Source organism: Montipora foliosa, chromosome 8 (genome assembly GCF_036669935.1).
Source record: "Montipora foliosa isolate CH-2021 chromosome 8, ASM3666993v2, whole genome shotgun sequence".
In the NCBI taxonomy this organism is placed as follows: Eukaryota; Metazoa; Cnidaria; class Anthozoa; order Scleractinia; family Acroporidae; genus Montipora; species Montipora foliosa.
In genome coordinates, this window is record NC_090876.1 from 24,715,735 (window position 1) to 24,733,234 (window position 17,500).

Here is a 17,500-nt window from a genome sequence, read left to right on the forward strand (position 1 = left end):
AATCTGAAAGCCAGAAAAGTCGAATAAGGCATTGAAACAACGTGAAATTGATTAGATCGCCCGCAGCGTAAACAAATCAAGGGGTTGACTGTAGACTGTTCAGTCATGAACGTAAACTTAAAAACACTATTTCTTCATATAGAATGCTCAAAGGTCACATATGCTACGTGTACATTGCTTCTAAACAGTGATATAAGACTGTAAAATGTATTTTAGGGATCGAGTGCAACTTTTCACCCGCTTGTGTGAGTTACAAACGCCGATATGGGAATTGGCTGTACGCAAAAGCTATATCCATGATGGCTCAGTAGTCCACATTAAAAGTTCTATATCTATGTTTTTCTCCTCTACTAAACGAAACACAGAAAGAGAACCATTTAGAGGATTCTATTTAAGTGGTGGACGACTTTCTTCTCAAAGTATCCATATCCCTTATTTTATTACTGTATGCAACTAAAGGCAGGGCAAAATGAGATCATTCAATAGGTATAGGAAACATTCATTGATTTCAGTGGATTTTAACTTTGTTACGACCTGGCTTAAACCATCATCATGCTCTGAAAATTGTGATCAATAATTTTATTTCTTCGTATAAGCTAAATCTAACGGTTGTACGCTGAACATATTATAATTCGGAAACACGATGGGTGCAGAGTACACCTGCATATTTGTCTGAATGCAAACTACAGTCGAGTTGTTTCTGAACACAATTAAAGAAAACATAAACCTCTTTATGCCCAACGAAGGTTCAAATCCTTGGTCAAAGAAAGAAATTACAAATCAGTTACAGTAGTTTCTCTCCTTTCCCCCTTTCGCAATTTTAAACCCGTCCGAGAAAGCTGTTGTTCATGATCCAAACCATGTTGTTATTAAGAAAATACTCTTAATCCATGATGGCAAGTCTGAATTGCAGATTATACCAATAGACCCCTGTTAAAATAAATTCCACAGAATCCCTTTTTTACTTTCTTTTACTGCGGGTATTCGTTGGTATATGAGAAATAACAATTAAAAACTGATTTCACTGATCTGTGTTTAATCAAAGTCCAGTAGTGATAAGTTAATAAGTCCATTCAGGAAAACTTATGGTCAATTCTCAGAAGTCAAAGTGATTAACTTTGAAATTTATCTTCACCTATAAACAGATGAATATACCAGCAAGGGAAACCTGTTAATCAATATTGTAAATTAAAAACAAACCCTGACACAGTCGGTGAAGTAACTGTGAATATGCCCATATTTTGACCAACACAGGATAACTTTAAGAGGAGAAAACTCTCTAAAATATTGGTAACACTTTTAAGCCATTCAATGCATCTCATCAAGACTACTTCTTGGAAACAACATTTTATTGAACGTAAAATAGGCATGCAAGACCCTTTTAAATGCCGAAAAAATGACTGAAGAATCAGAGCCGATGTGTTTATCAAATGAGCCAAGATGTTGGAGCCACGTTTCTGGGAATCCTTTATCGACAAGGGAGAAGCATGCAAACAAGAGTTCTTACTTAGTGGTATATAAACTAATCTGCACTTCGCTTATTTTGCTCTGACATTTCTTCGCGAACGGAAAAAAGAAAATCACTTCAAAAGAACTTGAATCTAAACCAAGGAGTGCAGGTTTCATAGAAGCAAACATTGCAAAAGCTGTTCTTGCCAAAAGAGAGGTCACAATGAATGCCAACAAGCATTGTTGTATTTTCGTAATGTAGGCGCTTAAATAAATTCAAACGTTGAACTTTTTAATCATGTAGATACCTGTCGTGTACCAAAAATTAATTTTTTACTTAAATATAACAGATACCAAAGGCTATTCATTCTCAAACCTTATTTGCATCTTGGGTATCATTGTCAGTCTCGTTTCCATTGGTCAGCTCTTTGCAAATGATACAGTATTTCCGTGTGTTACTAAACCAAAGGTCCATATATTAAAACCATCAAGTTACATTTCCAAAAAAGAAATAATTAGAATCAAGCTATATACTGTTAATATTAATTAATGCACACTAAATTAGTTGAGCTTAGTATGTAATCACTGTAGTTTTTAACTTTATTACTTGACCTGAATATCATCTTTCTTACTGCTTGTATTAATTGACCAAAAGGATAGCTTAATTTACTTTAATTTTACAAATGTAGCCTTCATAATATATTATTGCCATTGCTTTCCTTATCACACCATTTTTGCTATAAGCATATAACAATCCTCCTGTTTGCAAACTGACGTGAAGGGTACCCCTGTCTTTCACTGCTAAGGCTGTACATTCCTCCACGGTCAAAATAATCGAAAACATCTCTCTTCTTGCCTTCATCATATCAGTAGCACCGACATCTTCATCGTTATCACAATCACCATCGTCATCAACATCATCACTCTCATCGTCATGGCAATTGTCATCATTATCGTTATGACTGACTAATATCATATATCACAGTAAAGACCATCACTTGTCAACAATGCATTTGTTTAATTAAAGGACATTAGACCCCACTTTCTCCGATTTTGTGCCTATTCAAAAATCTATAGTCATTTTGGGTTGCAACTTGTAGGCACCAACACACAGTATTTCAAAGAAATGGGCTGGACTTGTATTAATAGACCACTGGCCTAGCTGACAGGAAGAATACCTTGGATTCACGTTTACCATACAGAGCCTGCATGATGGTTGCCCTTTTTTTTCGTTTTCAGTGTTTTTTATGGCTTAATGTAATTGAGTATAGCACTGCAACTCTTTGATTTAAAGACAGCTTTCTCCTCGCCTTCGTTACTTTAGTACCACCAACACCAGCATTATTTCATACAAATCATTGTCGCCGTTGTCGTCATCATCATCATCATCATCATCATCAAAACCTTCATCGATGGACAGATAGTTTAGTCTTCCCTAAAACAGGTTATCCAGAACAGAGGTACAATAACAAAAATGAGATGAAATGAAGTAACAGAGTTGAACATGTTAGTCAAAGATAAGGCTCTAAAAAAAACAAGGAGAACCTTTGCGGGTACTGCATCGCGACCTGTAGCCTTTTTAAGATCAAGAGTTTCCAACCCAGAGCTAGTGATCAGTGAGACTGATCTGTTGAGACTGGAAAGGTGGATGACTCAGGGAGCAATAGCCAACGATCAATATACTCGGATTACAATTGTGGGATGCAACTTGTAAGCACAAACACGACCAACAAATACAATGATTTCAAAACAATTATGCATTTATATAAAAAAGTTGTTTTTCCGTGTGTTTTACAAATTCTTATTTATGTTCTGCTCAAAATGAAATATACATTTGGGAACCAAATGAACTGCATTTGTGCTTAATTCTTGTTTGTGGTAAAAAATGGTCAAAACTTGATTACGTGACTGGACACCCTTTCACTTTTCAGTAGCAGTTTGATTAACATTCCTTGAATCATGTTTATGGCATACTCACAGCTATCTTTGATTTACGCAAAATCCAATAGTCCTAAGACATAATAAGAACTGAGGGATGCTTGTACAGCTGAGGTTTCTTTAATTGCAATATTTGTTTAGCCTTTCAGTTAGCCTTCATTCTCGTCTATAACACAAGTCATTACTTGTTATATCCCCTAAGATCCGGCGCCATTGCATCGTGAATTTGGTTCTTCCTGAAAATCTTTTTCCCAGGTGGTTTCAACAGAACTGACAAAATTGCTTTCCTTGTCTTTGCTTTTTTTCTTCGAATCTATCCCTGTGATAAGTCTAGTTAAACTGATTTTAGCACTACTGTAAGGGAGGGAGTTGTTCAGAAGAGAATCGCGGAATAGGGCTCATTAAGGCATAATAAGTTTCATTATTACTTCACTATTCGATCTAAACCCGAACTTGGGCAGCATACCAACCAATACTTTAACATACTGAGGGGTCACTCTTTCGTCTCTCGTTTTTCTTCATTCTAGTAACTGTTTGTCCTGTTAGGAATCAAGTGAACAACGCCTAAAAAAAAGGAAAACAAGCAAACAAACACACCCTACGGCGAGCCACTCATTTACTGGTCCAATTTTCCTATTTCCCTTTCCTACGTTTTTCTAGAGTTATATCCAAACCACTGCTACCCATACAAATTTGAAAATCAAACTAAACTGCCAATGGCACGACCCCATAAGCTGCATAGTTTTTATTATCATCGTGCTAAAATAAAGGCTGTCTGTCTGCTATGCACTTCTTCCCCCTGAGTTGAGAGAAGACATTGATGAATGCAAAAAATACTGCTAGTTATACTTAATAACAGAGTCGACTCTCTCTCTCTTGCAGTCAGTCGTTCTACAAGGAGGAATGATCTATGGTTTTGGTTTTGGCTTGAAGATGCTCCCCCACACAGCTCTAATTGCTGCCTTATCTTGACAACTCTGATCAATCTCTCAACAATTCACTGTATTCCTCTTTGCCACATCTTTGAATCTTAGTCTTGGTCTCCCTCTGTTTCGACCACTTTGACAGAGCTGGGAGTACAGCAGCTGTACTAGTCTGTTACTAGTCTGTCTGTCTGTCTGTCTGCTATGCACTTCTTCCCCCTGAGTTGAGAGAAGACACTGATGAATGCAAAAAATACTGCTAGTTATACTTAATAACAGAGTCGACTCTCTCTCTCTTGCAGTCAGTCGTTCTACAACGAGGAATGATCTATGGTTTTGGTTTTGGCTTGAAGATGCTCCCCCACACAGCTCTAATTGCTGCCTTATCTTGACAACTCTGATCAATCTCTTAACAATTCACTGTATTCCTCTTTGCCACATCTTTGAATCTTAGTCTTGGTCTCCCTCTGTTTCGACCACTTTGACAGAGCTGTGAGTACAACAGCTGTTTTGGGAGTCTGTGTTTGTCCATTCTATGTAAGTGTGCAAGCCACCTAAGATTTTTGTCAATGAGAATGTCTTTCATGGGCGGTAGCCCGGCACGACTAGGGATTTCCTCATTCGTGATCTTGCCCTTCCAGGAGATGCCGTTCATTACGTCCTTCCGCTGTCTCATACAGAGTAGCATTAAATAAATGTATGCTTAAATTGTCCAGGTAATTGAGAGGATTTCAAAATTTCACTTTAATTAATATAGTAAAGTGGTCCTCAATCTAAACATCATGCTGTGACCTATACACTTAGGTGTCTAGGGTTTTTCTTAAGACCCTTTGCTGTTCCCAACAAGCAAGCTATCTGAAGTAATGAAAGTACTGTCATCCAAGTCTATTTTCTTTACTTTACTACTATCCTGAATTTGTTATTTATTGTCCCAGGCTCCCCAATGTTGACTGGTATGAAAAGAGGCCTTGGTATGTTGGTTACTCTTTTACAATTCCAGATCCTCTTATATTATAACCTTCTTCTTAAGGTACTGATTATTTCAACTTTTCTTTGTTCCTTTTTACACACTTGTTTTTCATTGGGACATGCAACACCTATTATGCAGCACTGTCTCTCTTTCCTTTCCAGCACTACAATGTCGGGTATGTTGGTTGTGTCTGCTTGCACTGTAAAATCACAACCTTCCATTTTTGTTTTCCATTACACTTGTCTTTTCATGGAATTCTGCCACTGGCATTTGGATAATCCCTCCCACCACACTCTGGGGTAGCACCTTTGGCAAATGCCAGCAAATCCAAAGCCATCTCTTTAAGGTTACAATAACGTGAAAAATGGTAGGTGGAGCTCTTGAGCCTTAGTTGGCAATTCGCCAAGGAGAAGGGAACTCCAAACAGAAAAATCCTGCTTAGTGGTATTGCTAAACTTTCTCAATGAAGATTAAAATTGAAACTTCTATTGCTAGTGCAAAAAAGGCGTGAAAAGGGCTGGAGTTTCGAGTGGCCGACTCTAGTTATCACTGAAACAGTAGAAAGTGCATTTCCTGTCCCTCATCTAGTCGACTTTTATCTCTAGGTATTTGTATTTTGGTAGTTTTTTCATTTCCTTTAGAAATATATCTTTCCGAAGGTATATTCGATTCTCAGATTCTGATTTCCTAACGTCTTTTAAAATTATCGACGTTCTCCTCTCTTCATGATCACACAAATTACACCGCGACAAAACTTATTAACACTATTACTAATTAATTGTGAAGGATGAAGATGATAAAACACCGAAAATGTGAAATATATCTACAGCTTTGAGGACGGATCTATCTATTAATTATATAGTGTATCAATAGCATCGCCAAATAGTCATCATCGTCATCGCCAGCCAGTTTTGTCAATCTCATTAATCATATGCTACTGTTAAGCGCTAGGAAGGGGAAAATTATTAAGACTTCTGCGTTTGAGGGAGAAAATAAACTCGACAACTGTATTGCAAATCTTTCCTGTGTAAGCTGAAGAATATATAAACCGTAATGAAATTTTAACTTTAACTTGGATCGCATTTTTTTAACCTGAATCTTTATATCGAGCTTCACGATAAATAAAACTGTTAATTTTTTCTCTCATGACAACCGGTGACTTGGAAAAAAATTCGAATGCTAATCTCTGAAGTGGAACCTTCGACCTTCCAATGACTACTTAGGGTACTCTACCGCTGAACTATAGGAGATTTGTGGTAGCCGAAGTATTAATAAAACAATAGAGATTATGTTCGTGGGCATAAATATGTTTTAGGTGGCTCGGACTCATTTTAGCCCGAACAGTTAGGCGAGGGTTAAAGTGATCAGCCCTGAAAAGGGCCCAAAACATATTTAAGCCCAAGAACATAATCTGCATTACTATTATTATCACTTTGGAGAGCTTAAAAACCAAAAAAAAAAGACAACAAAACAATCTGAACAATCACTCGAGTGTTTCAATGGCTTTAATTTTCCTCAATAAAAATGTACCATCTGGCGAAGCTGGCTTGGAATTTCAAGATCCTGCCATTTGAGTTTTCATAAATTACATGAGATGAAAGGAAAGTTCCATAAAGCTTATTTGAAAGTGTTGAAATTAATTGCACAATTGCACAGTTTTAGGCCAAGACACAAATATCACGGGAAATCGCCTACATATGTTTTTGGAAATTCTTGAAATATCTGCCTTTATTTCCAAAAACCTAACAAAGTATAGGGCAATACAGGAAATTCAACGGTGGCCTTGTAAGGAATACAACAAAACTCTAAACAATTTTAATTCAATCCATCCTTGGATTTCATTCCCCTGAAGTCTCCAAGAAAGTCATAAGAAAAGGTATCGATTGTTTACTCGCAGCGTTGAAATATATTATTACAAATGAAGAATACTGCTGCATTCTTGCTGCATTTTTGCTGCATTTGTTAATTTTATTTGAAATTTTGTGTCGGTATAAAGTAGCATTTAACTTAAGAATTGCTTTCTTTCTCTATTTTGCAGGGGGAAAAACGTGACTAAAATAGTTTTTCTCTAAAAATTCTAAATATTAAAATTTTTTTCTAAATATCTTGAGATTTTCTTAACATCCCAATATCTTCTAAATATCTAAAAAATATCCGGATATTTGTGTCTACGCCTACACAATTTCATACTTTTCAGTGGTTTATGTCAGCGTTTCAGCCCGCCAAATTCTCCATTTTAGCCCTCAAAATGCGCCCCAATATTATCCCCGACAAAGTGATAATAACCAAACTATTCCTGTTGTTGTTGTTGTTACTTCACTCTTAAAGCATTAAGGAAAGTAGCTGAAAGATGTCTCTTTTCCTTTCTTTTAGCTATAAGTCGTTCAAAAAGGGTAACATACATAAGATGGGCAGTTTGACAAGACTTCATAATATCATTTCGCAACAGGTGAGATTGGTCAGAAAAGAATAGTATTGAGGCGCCATTTGCTTTTCTTGCATGGCAAGATCTTCCTCACATTTTGTACCATTTTCCGAACTCCAGAGGGACACGCTTTTTGTCGAACGCTTTTGAAGCCGTCCAATAAAAATAAACTCGCAGGTTATGTTACTGCGACACTCCTGCTCGACTCGTTTATTGAACAGTGCATCACATGCCATCATCAAACCAGCCTAGGATCCCACTGTTTTAAAGCCAGTGTGACTATTAGTGAATATGGAACCCTGGGAAGTCAATCTGTCTTGCCTTAGACTCGGAATTCTTGAGTTACACAGTAACCTAACTTAACTTAGTAAATAAAGGGATTGGTTCCTCACTGTAAGAGGACAGGATATTACATGGCCGCGCGGAGATATGAAATTTATCTTGGAGTGTTGAAAAATACTTTTCAACACGAGAAGATAAATTTCGTATCTCCAAGCGGCCATGTAATATTCTATTTACTATATAAACACCAATGAAATACTATATCATTTCATGAAAGGCATCGAAAGACACGATTTTTATATGTAACCATAGCATCAGTGATCTTTTCACGTATGAGGATAACATGTTATCTTGGTACTTCATTGGTGTTTATGTAATAACATTGGGTAATACTTTAGTGGGAAATTAAAGCAGCATTTGGCATTCATCAACCAAGTCGATTTGGTAAATTAGCAAACGAATAGTTTTGAATTGATTTATGTTGCTTATATACCAGTCAAATTGAAGCTTCAACATCCCCCCCCCCCCCCCCCCTCCGCATTTGACTCCTTTTCCTGCCCGGGGGGAGGGAACTTGATCATCACACATAAACGGTGGGGAATTTGATCGCTAGCTTCGATTTCATGTTACCTTTCCACGTGGGTTGATAAATCATGGCGGAGACAAACTTAGATGCATTCAGGGGTAAAGATTCCGCATTCGTGGCTGATTGGTTGAAAAGCAAAGGCCTACACAAACTTTATTCCGTATTTGAAGGTATTAAGAACGAATTTAGATCATCTTTGAATATATAAATATATTAATCAAGTGAAGCTATGATCCTCGCAGTTATGAACGCAATTTTTACAATTTGAAATACATTTGCGACGATTGAAATGTAGGTGTATAAATAATGGAATGAATGTATGGAATGTATTTAAGTGTCGTTGCATGAAACACCGTAAAACCAACCCGGGGGTGGGGGCGTTTGATCACCAGAAATGGACCTATGATGAGGCATTTGAACAGCTTCTTACCCCGGGGAGGGGGGCATTTGAACAAAAAAATTCCAAAAATTCAAATAACCGGGGGATTTCCCGGGGGAGGAGGGATATTGAAGCTTCACTTTGACTGGTATATTACAGCTTCACCTTATCAAACCAGTTGATGAATCTAAATTGCATGTTCAGATCAGTTCAGTTGCATTTTTGGAAAGACAGCAATAAATTTCCTTACACAAATAAAACTATGTATATAATCAGTTAATGTTTTATGAATACCTTTTTATCTATTGGTCTGTAAACTTGTTATTTTTTTCCTTTACATTTCTGTAAGCAATTTATTTGGGCTTCTAATGGTCCGTCCCCCATTACCATCCTTAATTTTTTAGTTACATTATTATTTATTTGTAACTTATTTTCTTAGCATCCTGTATAGTCCATTCGACTTATGAATTATAATGTATGTATTTATGATCCAATAAATGCTCAGTGATGGTTTTTGGTGGTTCAGGCTGCCATTCCACGGCAAAAGGGACCTTTTAAGGTTCCTTTTGCCGTAGAAGGGATCTAAAAGATCTACGACGGCGACTTCAACGGAAACGTCACCCCAAAATATCACTTTGCTTTATCATAATTCTTTCGCGGTTATTCTATCTCGTTCACTTCTTAAAATTTGGGCGAAGTATCCTTAAAAATAAATTGGTCGAATAGTTACAAAGTGAAAATAGAGAATGAAAGATTCTCTTTTGCATGCTCACGTTGTCGTCAAAACCTCAAATTTGGTAATTTCACGTCGTCCTCACGCAGAGTACCGCAAGAATCTGTCCTAAAATCCGTGCTGCACGTGCAGCACGATCACTTATGCTCTTTTAACCAATATGATATCATTGTTTTGCGCCGTTGTTGCTGCCGTCGCCGCCGTAAAATCTTAAGCTCCCTAGTTAAGACGGCACCTGATAAATTATCTTGAATAAAAAAATTCACAACGTACTGAAACGACCTTGTATTTAGATTCGAATTGGATAGAAAAATAATTTGATCACGTAAACTACCCAAAAAATAGACCAAGCCGAGATTTTATCTGAGAGCTTAAAGGTGCTGCGCCACTGCGTTATTTACTTTGTATCCAGCAGTTGTTAACGCTGCGCATGCGCTTGCGCATCGTGTCTGTTTCCATGTGCGCACCTTTGATTATAGTTAGCGTTTTATTAAACGTTCGAGTAAACGCAGTGTTTCCTTCTTATTGGCGCTGTATGAAAAGAAAAAATACCATCGACAGAGAAAAATCCCTTTCCTTCGAACACCGTTAATTTTCCGTTTTTCCGTTACTTGACGGCACATTGGGTCTTACGTCTGCGCGCAAGTGACTTTTGTGAACATCAGGAGCCCATGGGCTCCAGCAAAGATTAAAGATTACAAAACGAAGTTCAGGCCCGTAGCGCGAGGTAAAATACGCTTTGTCAATGGATAAAAATACAGTATTTTCCCATTTTATCTAGTAAGATCACCCCCCCCCCCCCCTGCTCTCCCCCATCCCCTCCCCTTCCGGGTCGTTTAAGCTTCACGAACTAAACTTCGCACTTTTAAAGACGTTCAATTATCTTTTATCTGTTACAAGGTTCCGAAAGAAGAGTCTGGGAAATGTCATCAAAATACAGGCCGCGCTAACAAATTAAGGAGGCTCGGAATAGTTTCAAGACGAAATGATTTGGCCAGGGTATTCAGTACCCATCATCGATTTCTCACATCACATTTTCCTTTCTTTTACCCTTAAACTCAACATGTAGTTTCTTATTTGAATAAACGAGACGGTGAAGTATTCACATACACCGTTACCAGATAATGTTGGAAATAATCTCTAAAATATTTAAAATTCAGCAAAATCTTTAAGCAAGTTTTACAGAAAAATCAGAGATATAGACGAGTGAATTTGCAAAACTAGAAAATGTAAGGGGGTTACAAGATCAGCATTTACGCATGCGTCACCCGCTCATCCGATTCCCCGCGCGAGTGGAGCAACAGAACAATACAAACGGATTTAAGTGTTTGTGCAAAATTTTCGTAGTTTTCGTGAATAGGAGATGAATGTTTATGTCCCATCCTATATTAGAATAAGAAGAAAGGTGTACGAAATGAGCGGTATTTTTTTTTATTCATGCACAGGACATTCAAAAAAATGCAATGAAAAGATGGTGTCCCCGTGCTCGTTCAGGAGAAAATAGCGATTCCTGCACAGATTATGCCTAGTGAAAATCCGCAATTATAAATGTGCGTGAGCTAATGCGTTCGCCAATGACGCAAGACCAGGGAATCATCTTTTGCGTCTTATTATTATTTTTCTTGTCACCCTACCAGCAAGAGGCTACGGGTAGCCTACACTTTGTTCTAGGGATTTTTTGCCGATTCCCTTTAATTAAAGTTAACAGTATTTCAGTGGTATTTTTAAATTCTAAATGTTACAGTATCTTAATTGGTCAATATCCAGTTTCAATTCCGAAGTCCAAATCTTACATTTTATGACCCAACGATAGGGGTGACGTGCGATCGTAGAATAGAATTAAGCAATAGAAGAATGTTTTTTCCGTGTTTACATAGCCTCATCTCAACACGCGCGGGAGTTGGGAGACAGTTATGCAAACCCGAGACGCAGTCGAGGGTTTGCATACATACGCTTATTAAATTCTCAACCTCGGATAATGCAATTCTCGTGCTCTGATTGGTTCACTCAATCTCGGTTATCAGCTCATATACCTTAGTTTGACCTTATATGGTAAATGATTGATCTAAGTGTTGTAAAGCCAAAAGTTTTTTCGCCGGAAAGCCAAATTTCTCTCTGAAGAAAGCACAAAAAATGTTTTTCTGGACAGCTGTGTTAAATTCCGACGTTTAGAAGTACGCGAAAAGGTAAGAAATGTTTTTGTGACGAGCCTGCGTCTGTCTGACCACAAGGTGTTACACGACATTGCATCGGTTCTCATCAAGTTTTTGCGATTTCGCTCGGATGATTTGCTCGCTTTTTTCGCTCGCATTTCGTACTTTCTAAACTTTTGGAATTTAAAGGAATTTAATAAAACAATTATTCCATTCGCGCTTGTTGGATATGAGACTGGTTATAGCCAACTCGGCGCTACGCGCCTCGTTGGCTATTTACCATCTCATATCCAACGCGCGCTCATGGAATAATTGTGAATATGGAACCCTGGGAAGTCAATCTGTTCTTTTTACTACAAGGAAAGGTTACGTTTATACAAAAGTTGGCCGTGTAGCACTTATATTTTAAACATAATTAACTGAAGAGAGTGTAGTGTAACGTGAAGTGCTAGATTTCTATCCCATATGAACATGTGAGCGTTAGCCCTACTGATGGAAATGGGCCCACACAAGGACAGAGAAAAACTCTGACCAGGGTGGAGAGTTTTTCTCTGTCCTTGTCTCTTCAGTTAATTATGTTCTTTTTACCAGTTTCGTTGCACTTTGAAGACTCGGAATTCTTGAGTTACACAGTAACCTAACTTAACTTAGTAAATAAAGGGATTGGTTCCTCACTGTAAGATATAGAGGATATTACATGGCCGCGCGGAGATATGAAATCTATCTTCGAGTGTTGAAAAATACTTCACGAGTGAGCGCAGCGAACGAGTAAAATATTTTTCAACACGAGAAGATAAATTTCGTTTCTCCAAGCGGCCATGTAATATTCTATTTATTATATAAACACCAATGAAATACTACATCATTTTATGAAAGGCACCCAAAGACGCGATTTTTATATGTAACCATAGCATCAGTGATCATTTCACGTGTGAGCTATAGATCTGAAATTTCGCATGCGATAACGTTGAGATTAGGGCATCTGGGCAATGCTGACGCACATTCGTATTTTTTGAACTGTGCGTACTGCGCAGCCAGTGAAACATCAGTCATACACTGAGTTCTCACGAAATGATCATCCGGCAGTATCTGCGTGAGATTGAGAGCTAAGGATCTGAGATTTGGCATGCGATGACTTTTAGATAGGGGAACTTGGACGATGTCCACGCTCAGCTAGCTGCTGTGTTTGATTACGTGGGCTGAGTAAATGGTATTTAGTTAAGCAGTCCAATTAATAATTATTATTTATCCACTTGTGTAAAGTGAAGAGAGACTTTGATTTGAATTTAAAGGACATCGAGTTTTGCACCTTAGAGTTCGTTGTATGAACATGGCAATAAAAATTCCGAAAACGTTTTTTATTTAGACTATTAGTAACTATGTATACAAAGTTGCAAGGAAGCTGTTAATAAGTATATCCATTGCAATATTAACTGGGAAAAAGATTTCTATCGAGACAAGACACTTAGTAATTTTTTCTAAGTAGGTAATTGCAAAACTTTCAGAGAAACAGCAACAAATAACATATATATGATGAAAAAATTAGGGCCAACTCTTTGCTAAATGCTTTTCAGTTTGTTAAAAAATTCCGATTGTTGTGTTTAATTACGTGCGCTGAGTCACAATTATTTGGTTAAGCAGTCAAATTAATAATCATTTATTATTTATCCACCTGTAGTTGTTAGAAAGCGCCCTTTATCAATTTTTCACGGCACAAAAAATTAGCCCCGACTTCAATGGGCCTCAAACTTCAGTTTTATATGATGAAAAATAGGGGTCACCACACTATTTTAAAAGTTTAATTGTTTGTTTGTTTGGTTTTTTTTTTTGCAACGTATTTTGTATTTTGTCCGACGTCCCTCGCCGGTAAATAAACACATTTGCACCTGTTTTGTGGTGCTTTCTGGGATATTCACAATGTGGACAAGTACACAAAGAATAAAGTTTTGCACTTTTGCAAAATGCGTTTTATTTTAGTGAAATATAATTGAATGGATCAAAGAGAACGAAGTATTCTGAAAAAGATCGGTAAAAGTGTTATTTTTCATTTAAATTTGTATCAAATGTAAAAATGTAAATGCTTTGTTTATAGTGGAAGTGCACTTAGCTATCAAGCTAGTTTACAGGTACTCCACTGTTAACAATGTGAAAGTAACAATTCAAACTTAACAGAAACATTATTAAGAACCCCAACTGGCGGGAGGCAACCAGTTGAAATAGGGCAGTGGTTCAAGCATCAAAAGTTTAATTTGAAAACCAAATTTGCATTGTATTTCGTAATTATCAAGGCATGCTTATTTTCAAGGAGACTAATTCGCCTTAGGGTTTGTTCACATGACTAAAGTAAAAAATTACAACGTGAGGTTAGTTTTGAAAACAATACCTTGAATTTACTTTCATGCACTCGAAGTGAATTGATTTACATGGAGTGATAGTTTACGATGATGTGAATACAATAAGGTTCATTGTGTGTGTGTGATGCTTCATGGCTTTCTGAGCTATTTCTATTGTTCCGCGCACTTGAGAGCACTTGTTAGCATCTCTCGTTCGAATATATTTCTCACCTTCTCATTGGTCGTAAGGTAAATGAGGGGGACATTGGGATTTTCGGTTTTGCGGTTTTGGCTATTTTTTAGATCGGGTTTTCGGTTTTTGTGCCAAAAGACTTCGGTTTTTCGGTTTTGGTGTTCATTGCGGTTTGCGGATTTTTCGTTTTTTAGCATTTGGTTTTCGGTTTTTATAAAAAATATGAGCGGTTTTTCGGTTTTGTTATCCGATGTGCTTTTTAGGTTTTCCTATTTTGTCCTATTTGGGTTCCGGTTTCTCTTAAATTTGAGCGGAAATTGATCTCGAATAGAGTACTTTTTATTTATTTATTTAATTTTTATTTAATCACGGTGCAATTCATCAGCAATATAAAAACCATATGTACAATTAAAAATTGAAAACCAACTATAGATAAAACTATGTAAACTACATTAACTATCTTACTCAATATCATACAATAAAAGCTGCTTTCCATGAATGCCGTGTTTAGAATAATGGCTTAGATAACCTCTTTAATCAGTCATTTGAATTGACTGAGGGACGCTGCTTTCCTTAGTTCTAATGGCAAACTGTTCCACAAAACTGCGCCACTGTAGCTAAAGCTATTTTCTGTAGTAGTTTGTGCGCGGTTGCGGAACATTTACCTTATTCACAGAGCCTCTCAAACAATTACCAGAATCGCGATGGACAAATTTCGAGCAGAGATACTCGGGTGCTAGTCCCTGTAGGGACTTAAATACCATTGTTGCTCTTTCAATTTGCCTTTGAGAGACTAGGGATTTCCATCTCAAGAGTTCAAATAAATTGTTGACATCAGTGTCATAGGACACTGGCTGCTCTGTTTTGTAGTTTTCGCAGTTTGTCCTGCAAAGTTACTCAACAGTTTCCCCAAACAATATTGCAGTAGTTGAAATGAGGTTGTACTAGGGCCTGATAAATAGAATGTAAGGTCCCATAGGGGACTTTCACTCACGTGATCAGTAACCTTGTTTTTCCTCCGAAACAAAAGAAAACGTTTGAGTGATAATAGAGCTCAATTTCTGAAGACGTCGCATGAAAACACTCTATAGCCAGTTATGTCACGGTAGGGGATCACGCGTGTCGAATGATGCCCGAGTTGGTGCGGAGTGGATGAAGATGAAGGACCCCATGAAGATCTGAACGAGCATGAAATGAGTGAGGAAGCTAGTCACTCTGATGAAGGCCAGCAAGAATTTGATGAATGTAGTGATTAAGTCAGTGCAGATGACAACAATTCCCAAGGCCAGCAAGATGAATTAGGGACATCGACGAATTTTCTCTTTGGTGCAACGTCGCGATATGCCATATAAAAAGGGGAGGGATGCTCGTCGTCTCGCCTGGAGGTGAAAATCTCGGATTTTGGTCTCACTTAGGGTGTTCGAGCAAAATGCAATCATATGTAGCCGTGAAGGTCTCCTTTAGGGTTGCGCGCGAAGAGATATAAAAATGTATATTTACACTTTGATATTTCTTCTCGCAGGTGAAAGTATTAGATGATAATGTCTTTGCCATCATTAAAAGTCCCTGTATTTTTTATTTCTCTGTGTTATAATATGGTCTCTTTTAGGGGTCAAAAAAAGCCTAGGCCTTTCCCAGATTGGTCTCCTTTAGGGGTTTAATGTAAAATGTCCGATGAGCATCCCTCCCCTTCTTATATGGTAGCCTACCCCCCCGGAAGGGGGGGGGGGGGGCGGTGAGCTTCAATATTCGACTGCTGTTTTAAGTATCTGTTTATTACCACATTTAACCTTTGAGCAAGTTCCTGCTGCCATGTAAAACAAGGAACAAATTGTACCAGTTAGCTTCCTCAGTGCAATCGCATGTTTTAGACCAAGATTATACATTCCATTCGAAACTCCAAACTGACCTGTCTTAGTTATCAAATAGAAATGTTCAATTGGAGATTTTCGATTGAAGTTTCCGACGATATAGCTTTTTGCAATTGCAAAATTGCAATTCCAGAGAGGACTTGTTTGCAAATTCTCCTAAGTTAGCTTGGCTTCACGGAAAATGAGCCCACAAAGTCCGGGCTCGAGAGAACGGCAGAAATAAAGCCTATGATTTTAGCAGATACTAAAAGATATGAAGGCTTTAGAGAAGTCCATGACATCCAAAAATACTTTGATTAAATAAAGTGTTAGTGTAGTTTGCTCTGTATGCCCCACTTGCCACCATTGTATCGGTTTTCTGACGGTTTTGTATGCGGTTTTCGGTTTTGGCCGAATTTTTTTGCGGTTTTGCGGTTTTGGATGATTTTCTCTTCGGTTTTGCGGTTTCTAATACACCCCAATGTCCCCCTCGTAAATTTCCTTCGCTGTCATTTGCTGTTTGTTAATAGGACAGATGAAACGAAAGAGGTGTTTAAATATTCGCGATTGATGAAAGTCAGATTTTAGTGACAGCCAGAGTCGGTTTACTCTAAAGACATCATTCCACGATTTCGTCCCTTTTCCGCCGTCTTTATCTCATCTTACAACCCAGCCTTCGTATGTGGAAAGAGCAGGTAAGTGTTTCAACTTATTAACCAAGAGGTTTAGTATGCTTTAGACGACTCTTTTACAGGATTTTAACTGGTTAAGTTCGATGCTACTTAAAACTGCGCTTCCCATTTAATCAACAATTGCACCATGTCAATCTTAAACTATGTTTTTAATTCCCACATTTTACGCTATACTTCATTCCGTTGTTACTATTTTTCACATCAGCATTTTGTCTATTATAAATTCAGCTTCCATTGCTTTGGGTGCAGGGATGGTGCAGTGGTGAGAGCACTTGCTTCCCACCAATATGGCCCGGGCCCCGGGGTTCGATTCCCAGACTCGGCAGGGCGCGCGATAGAAGATGTGTTCAGCATCTTGTCACAAAAGCACTCAGTTGTGTTTTACTAGGGCACCATTGTTTCTATCAAAAGCAAGGGGAAATTCAGTAAAGGACGCCAACCCTTTGGTTGACCTATGCTGTACGTTGTCAAGAGAAAATGAGGGGACAGAGAGGGAGGCCCAAGGCGTTGGCCGGGATATGTTATGTCCACGAAAGTTATTTTTAGGCGAGTGGAAGTCTTTGTTCTAGCCGAAGTCTGTCTTCTGAGACGTCC

General features: G+C 37.9%; 1 protein-coding gene across 1 annotated transcript in view; it reads left to right on the forward strand.

The window, feature by feature from the left end:
- Positions 1-17,500, forward strand: part of LOC138013412 (lactadherin-like) — a 50,905-nt gene that overhangs the window by 1,865 nt on the left and 31,540 nt on the right. Inside the window, exon 2 of the mRNA XM_068860485.1 lies at positions 7,654-7,729. The gene's annotated coding sequence lies outside the window, so the exon portion shown is untranslated. The remainder of the gene's footprint in view (positions 1-7,653; positions 7,730-17,500) is intronic.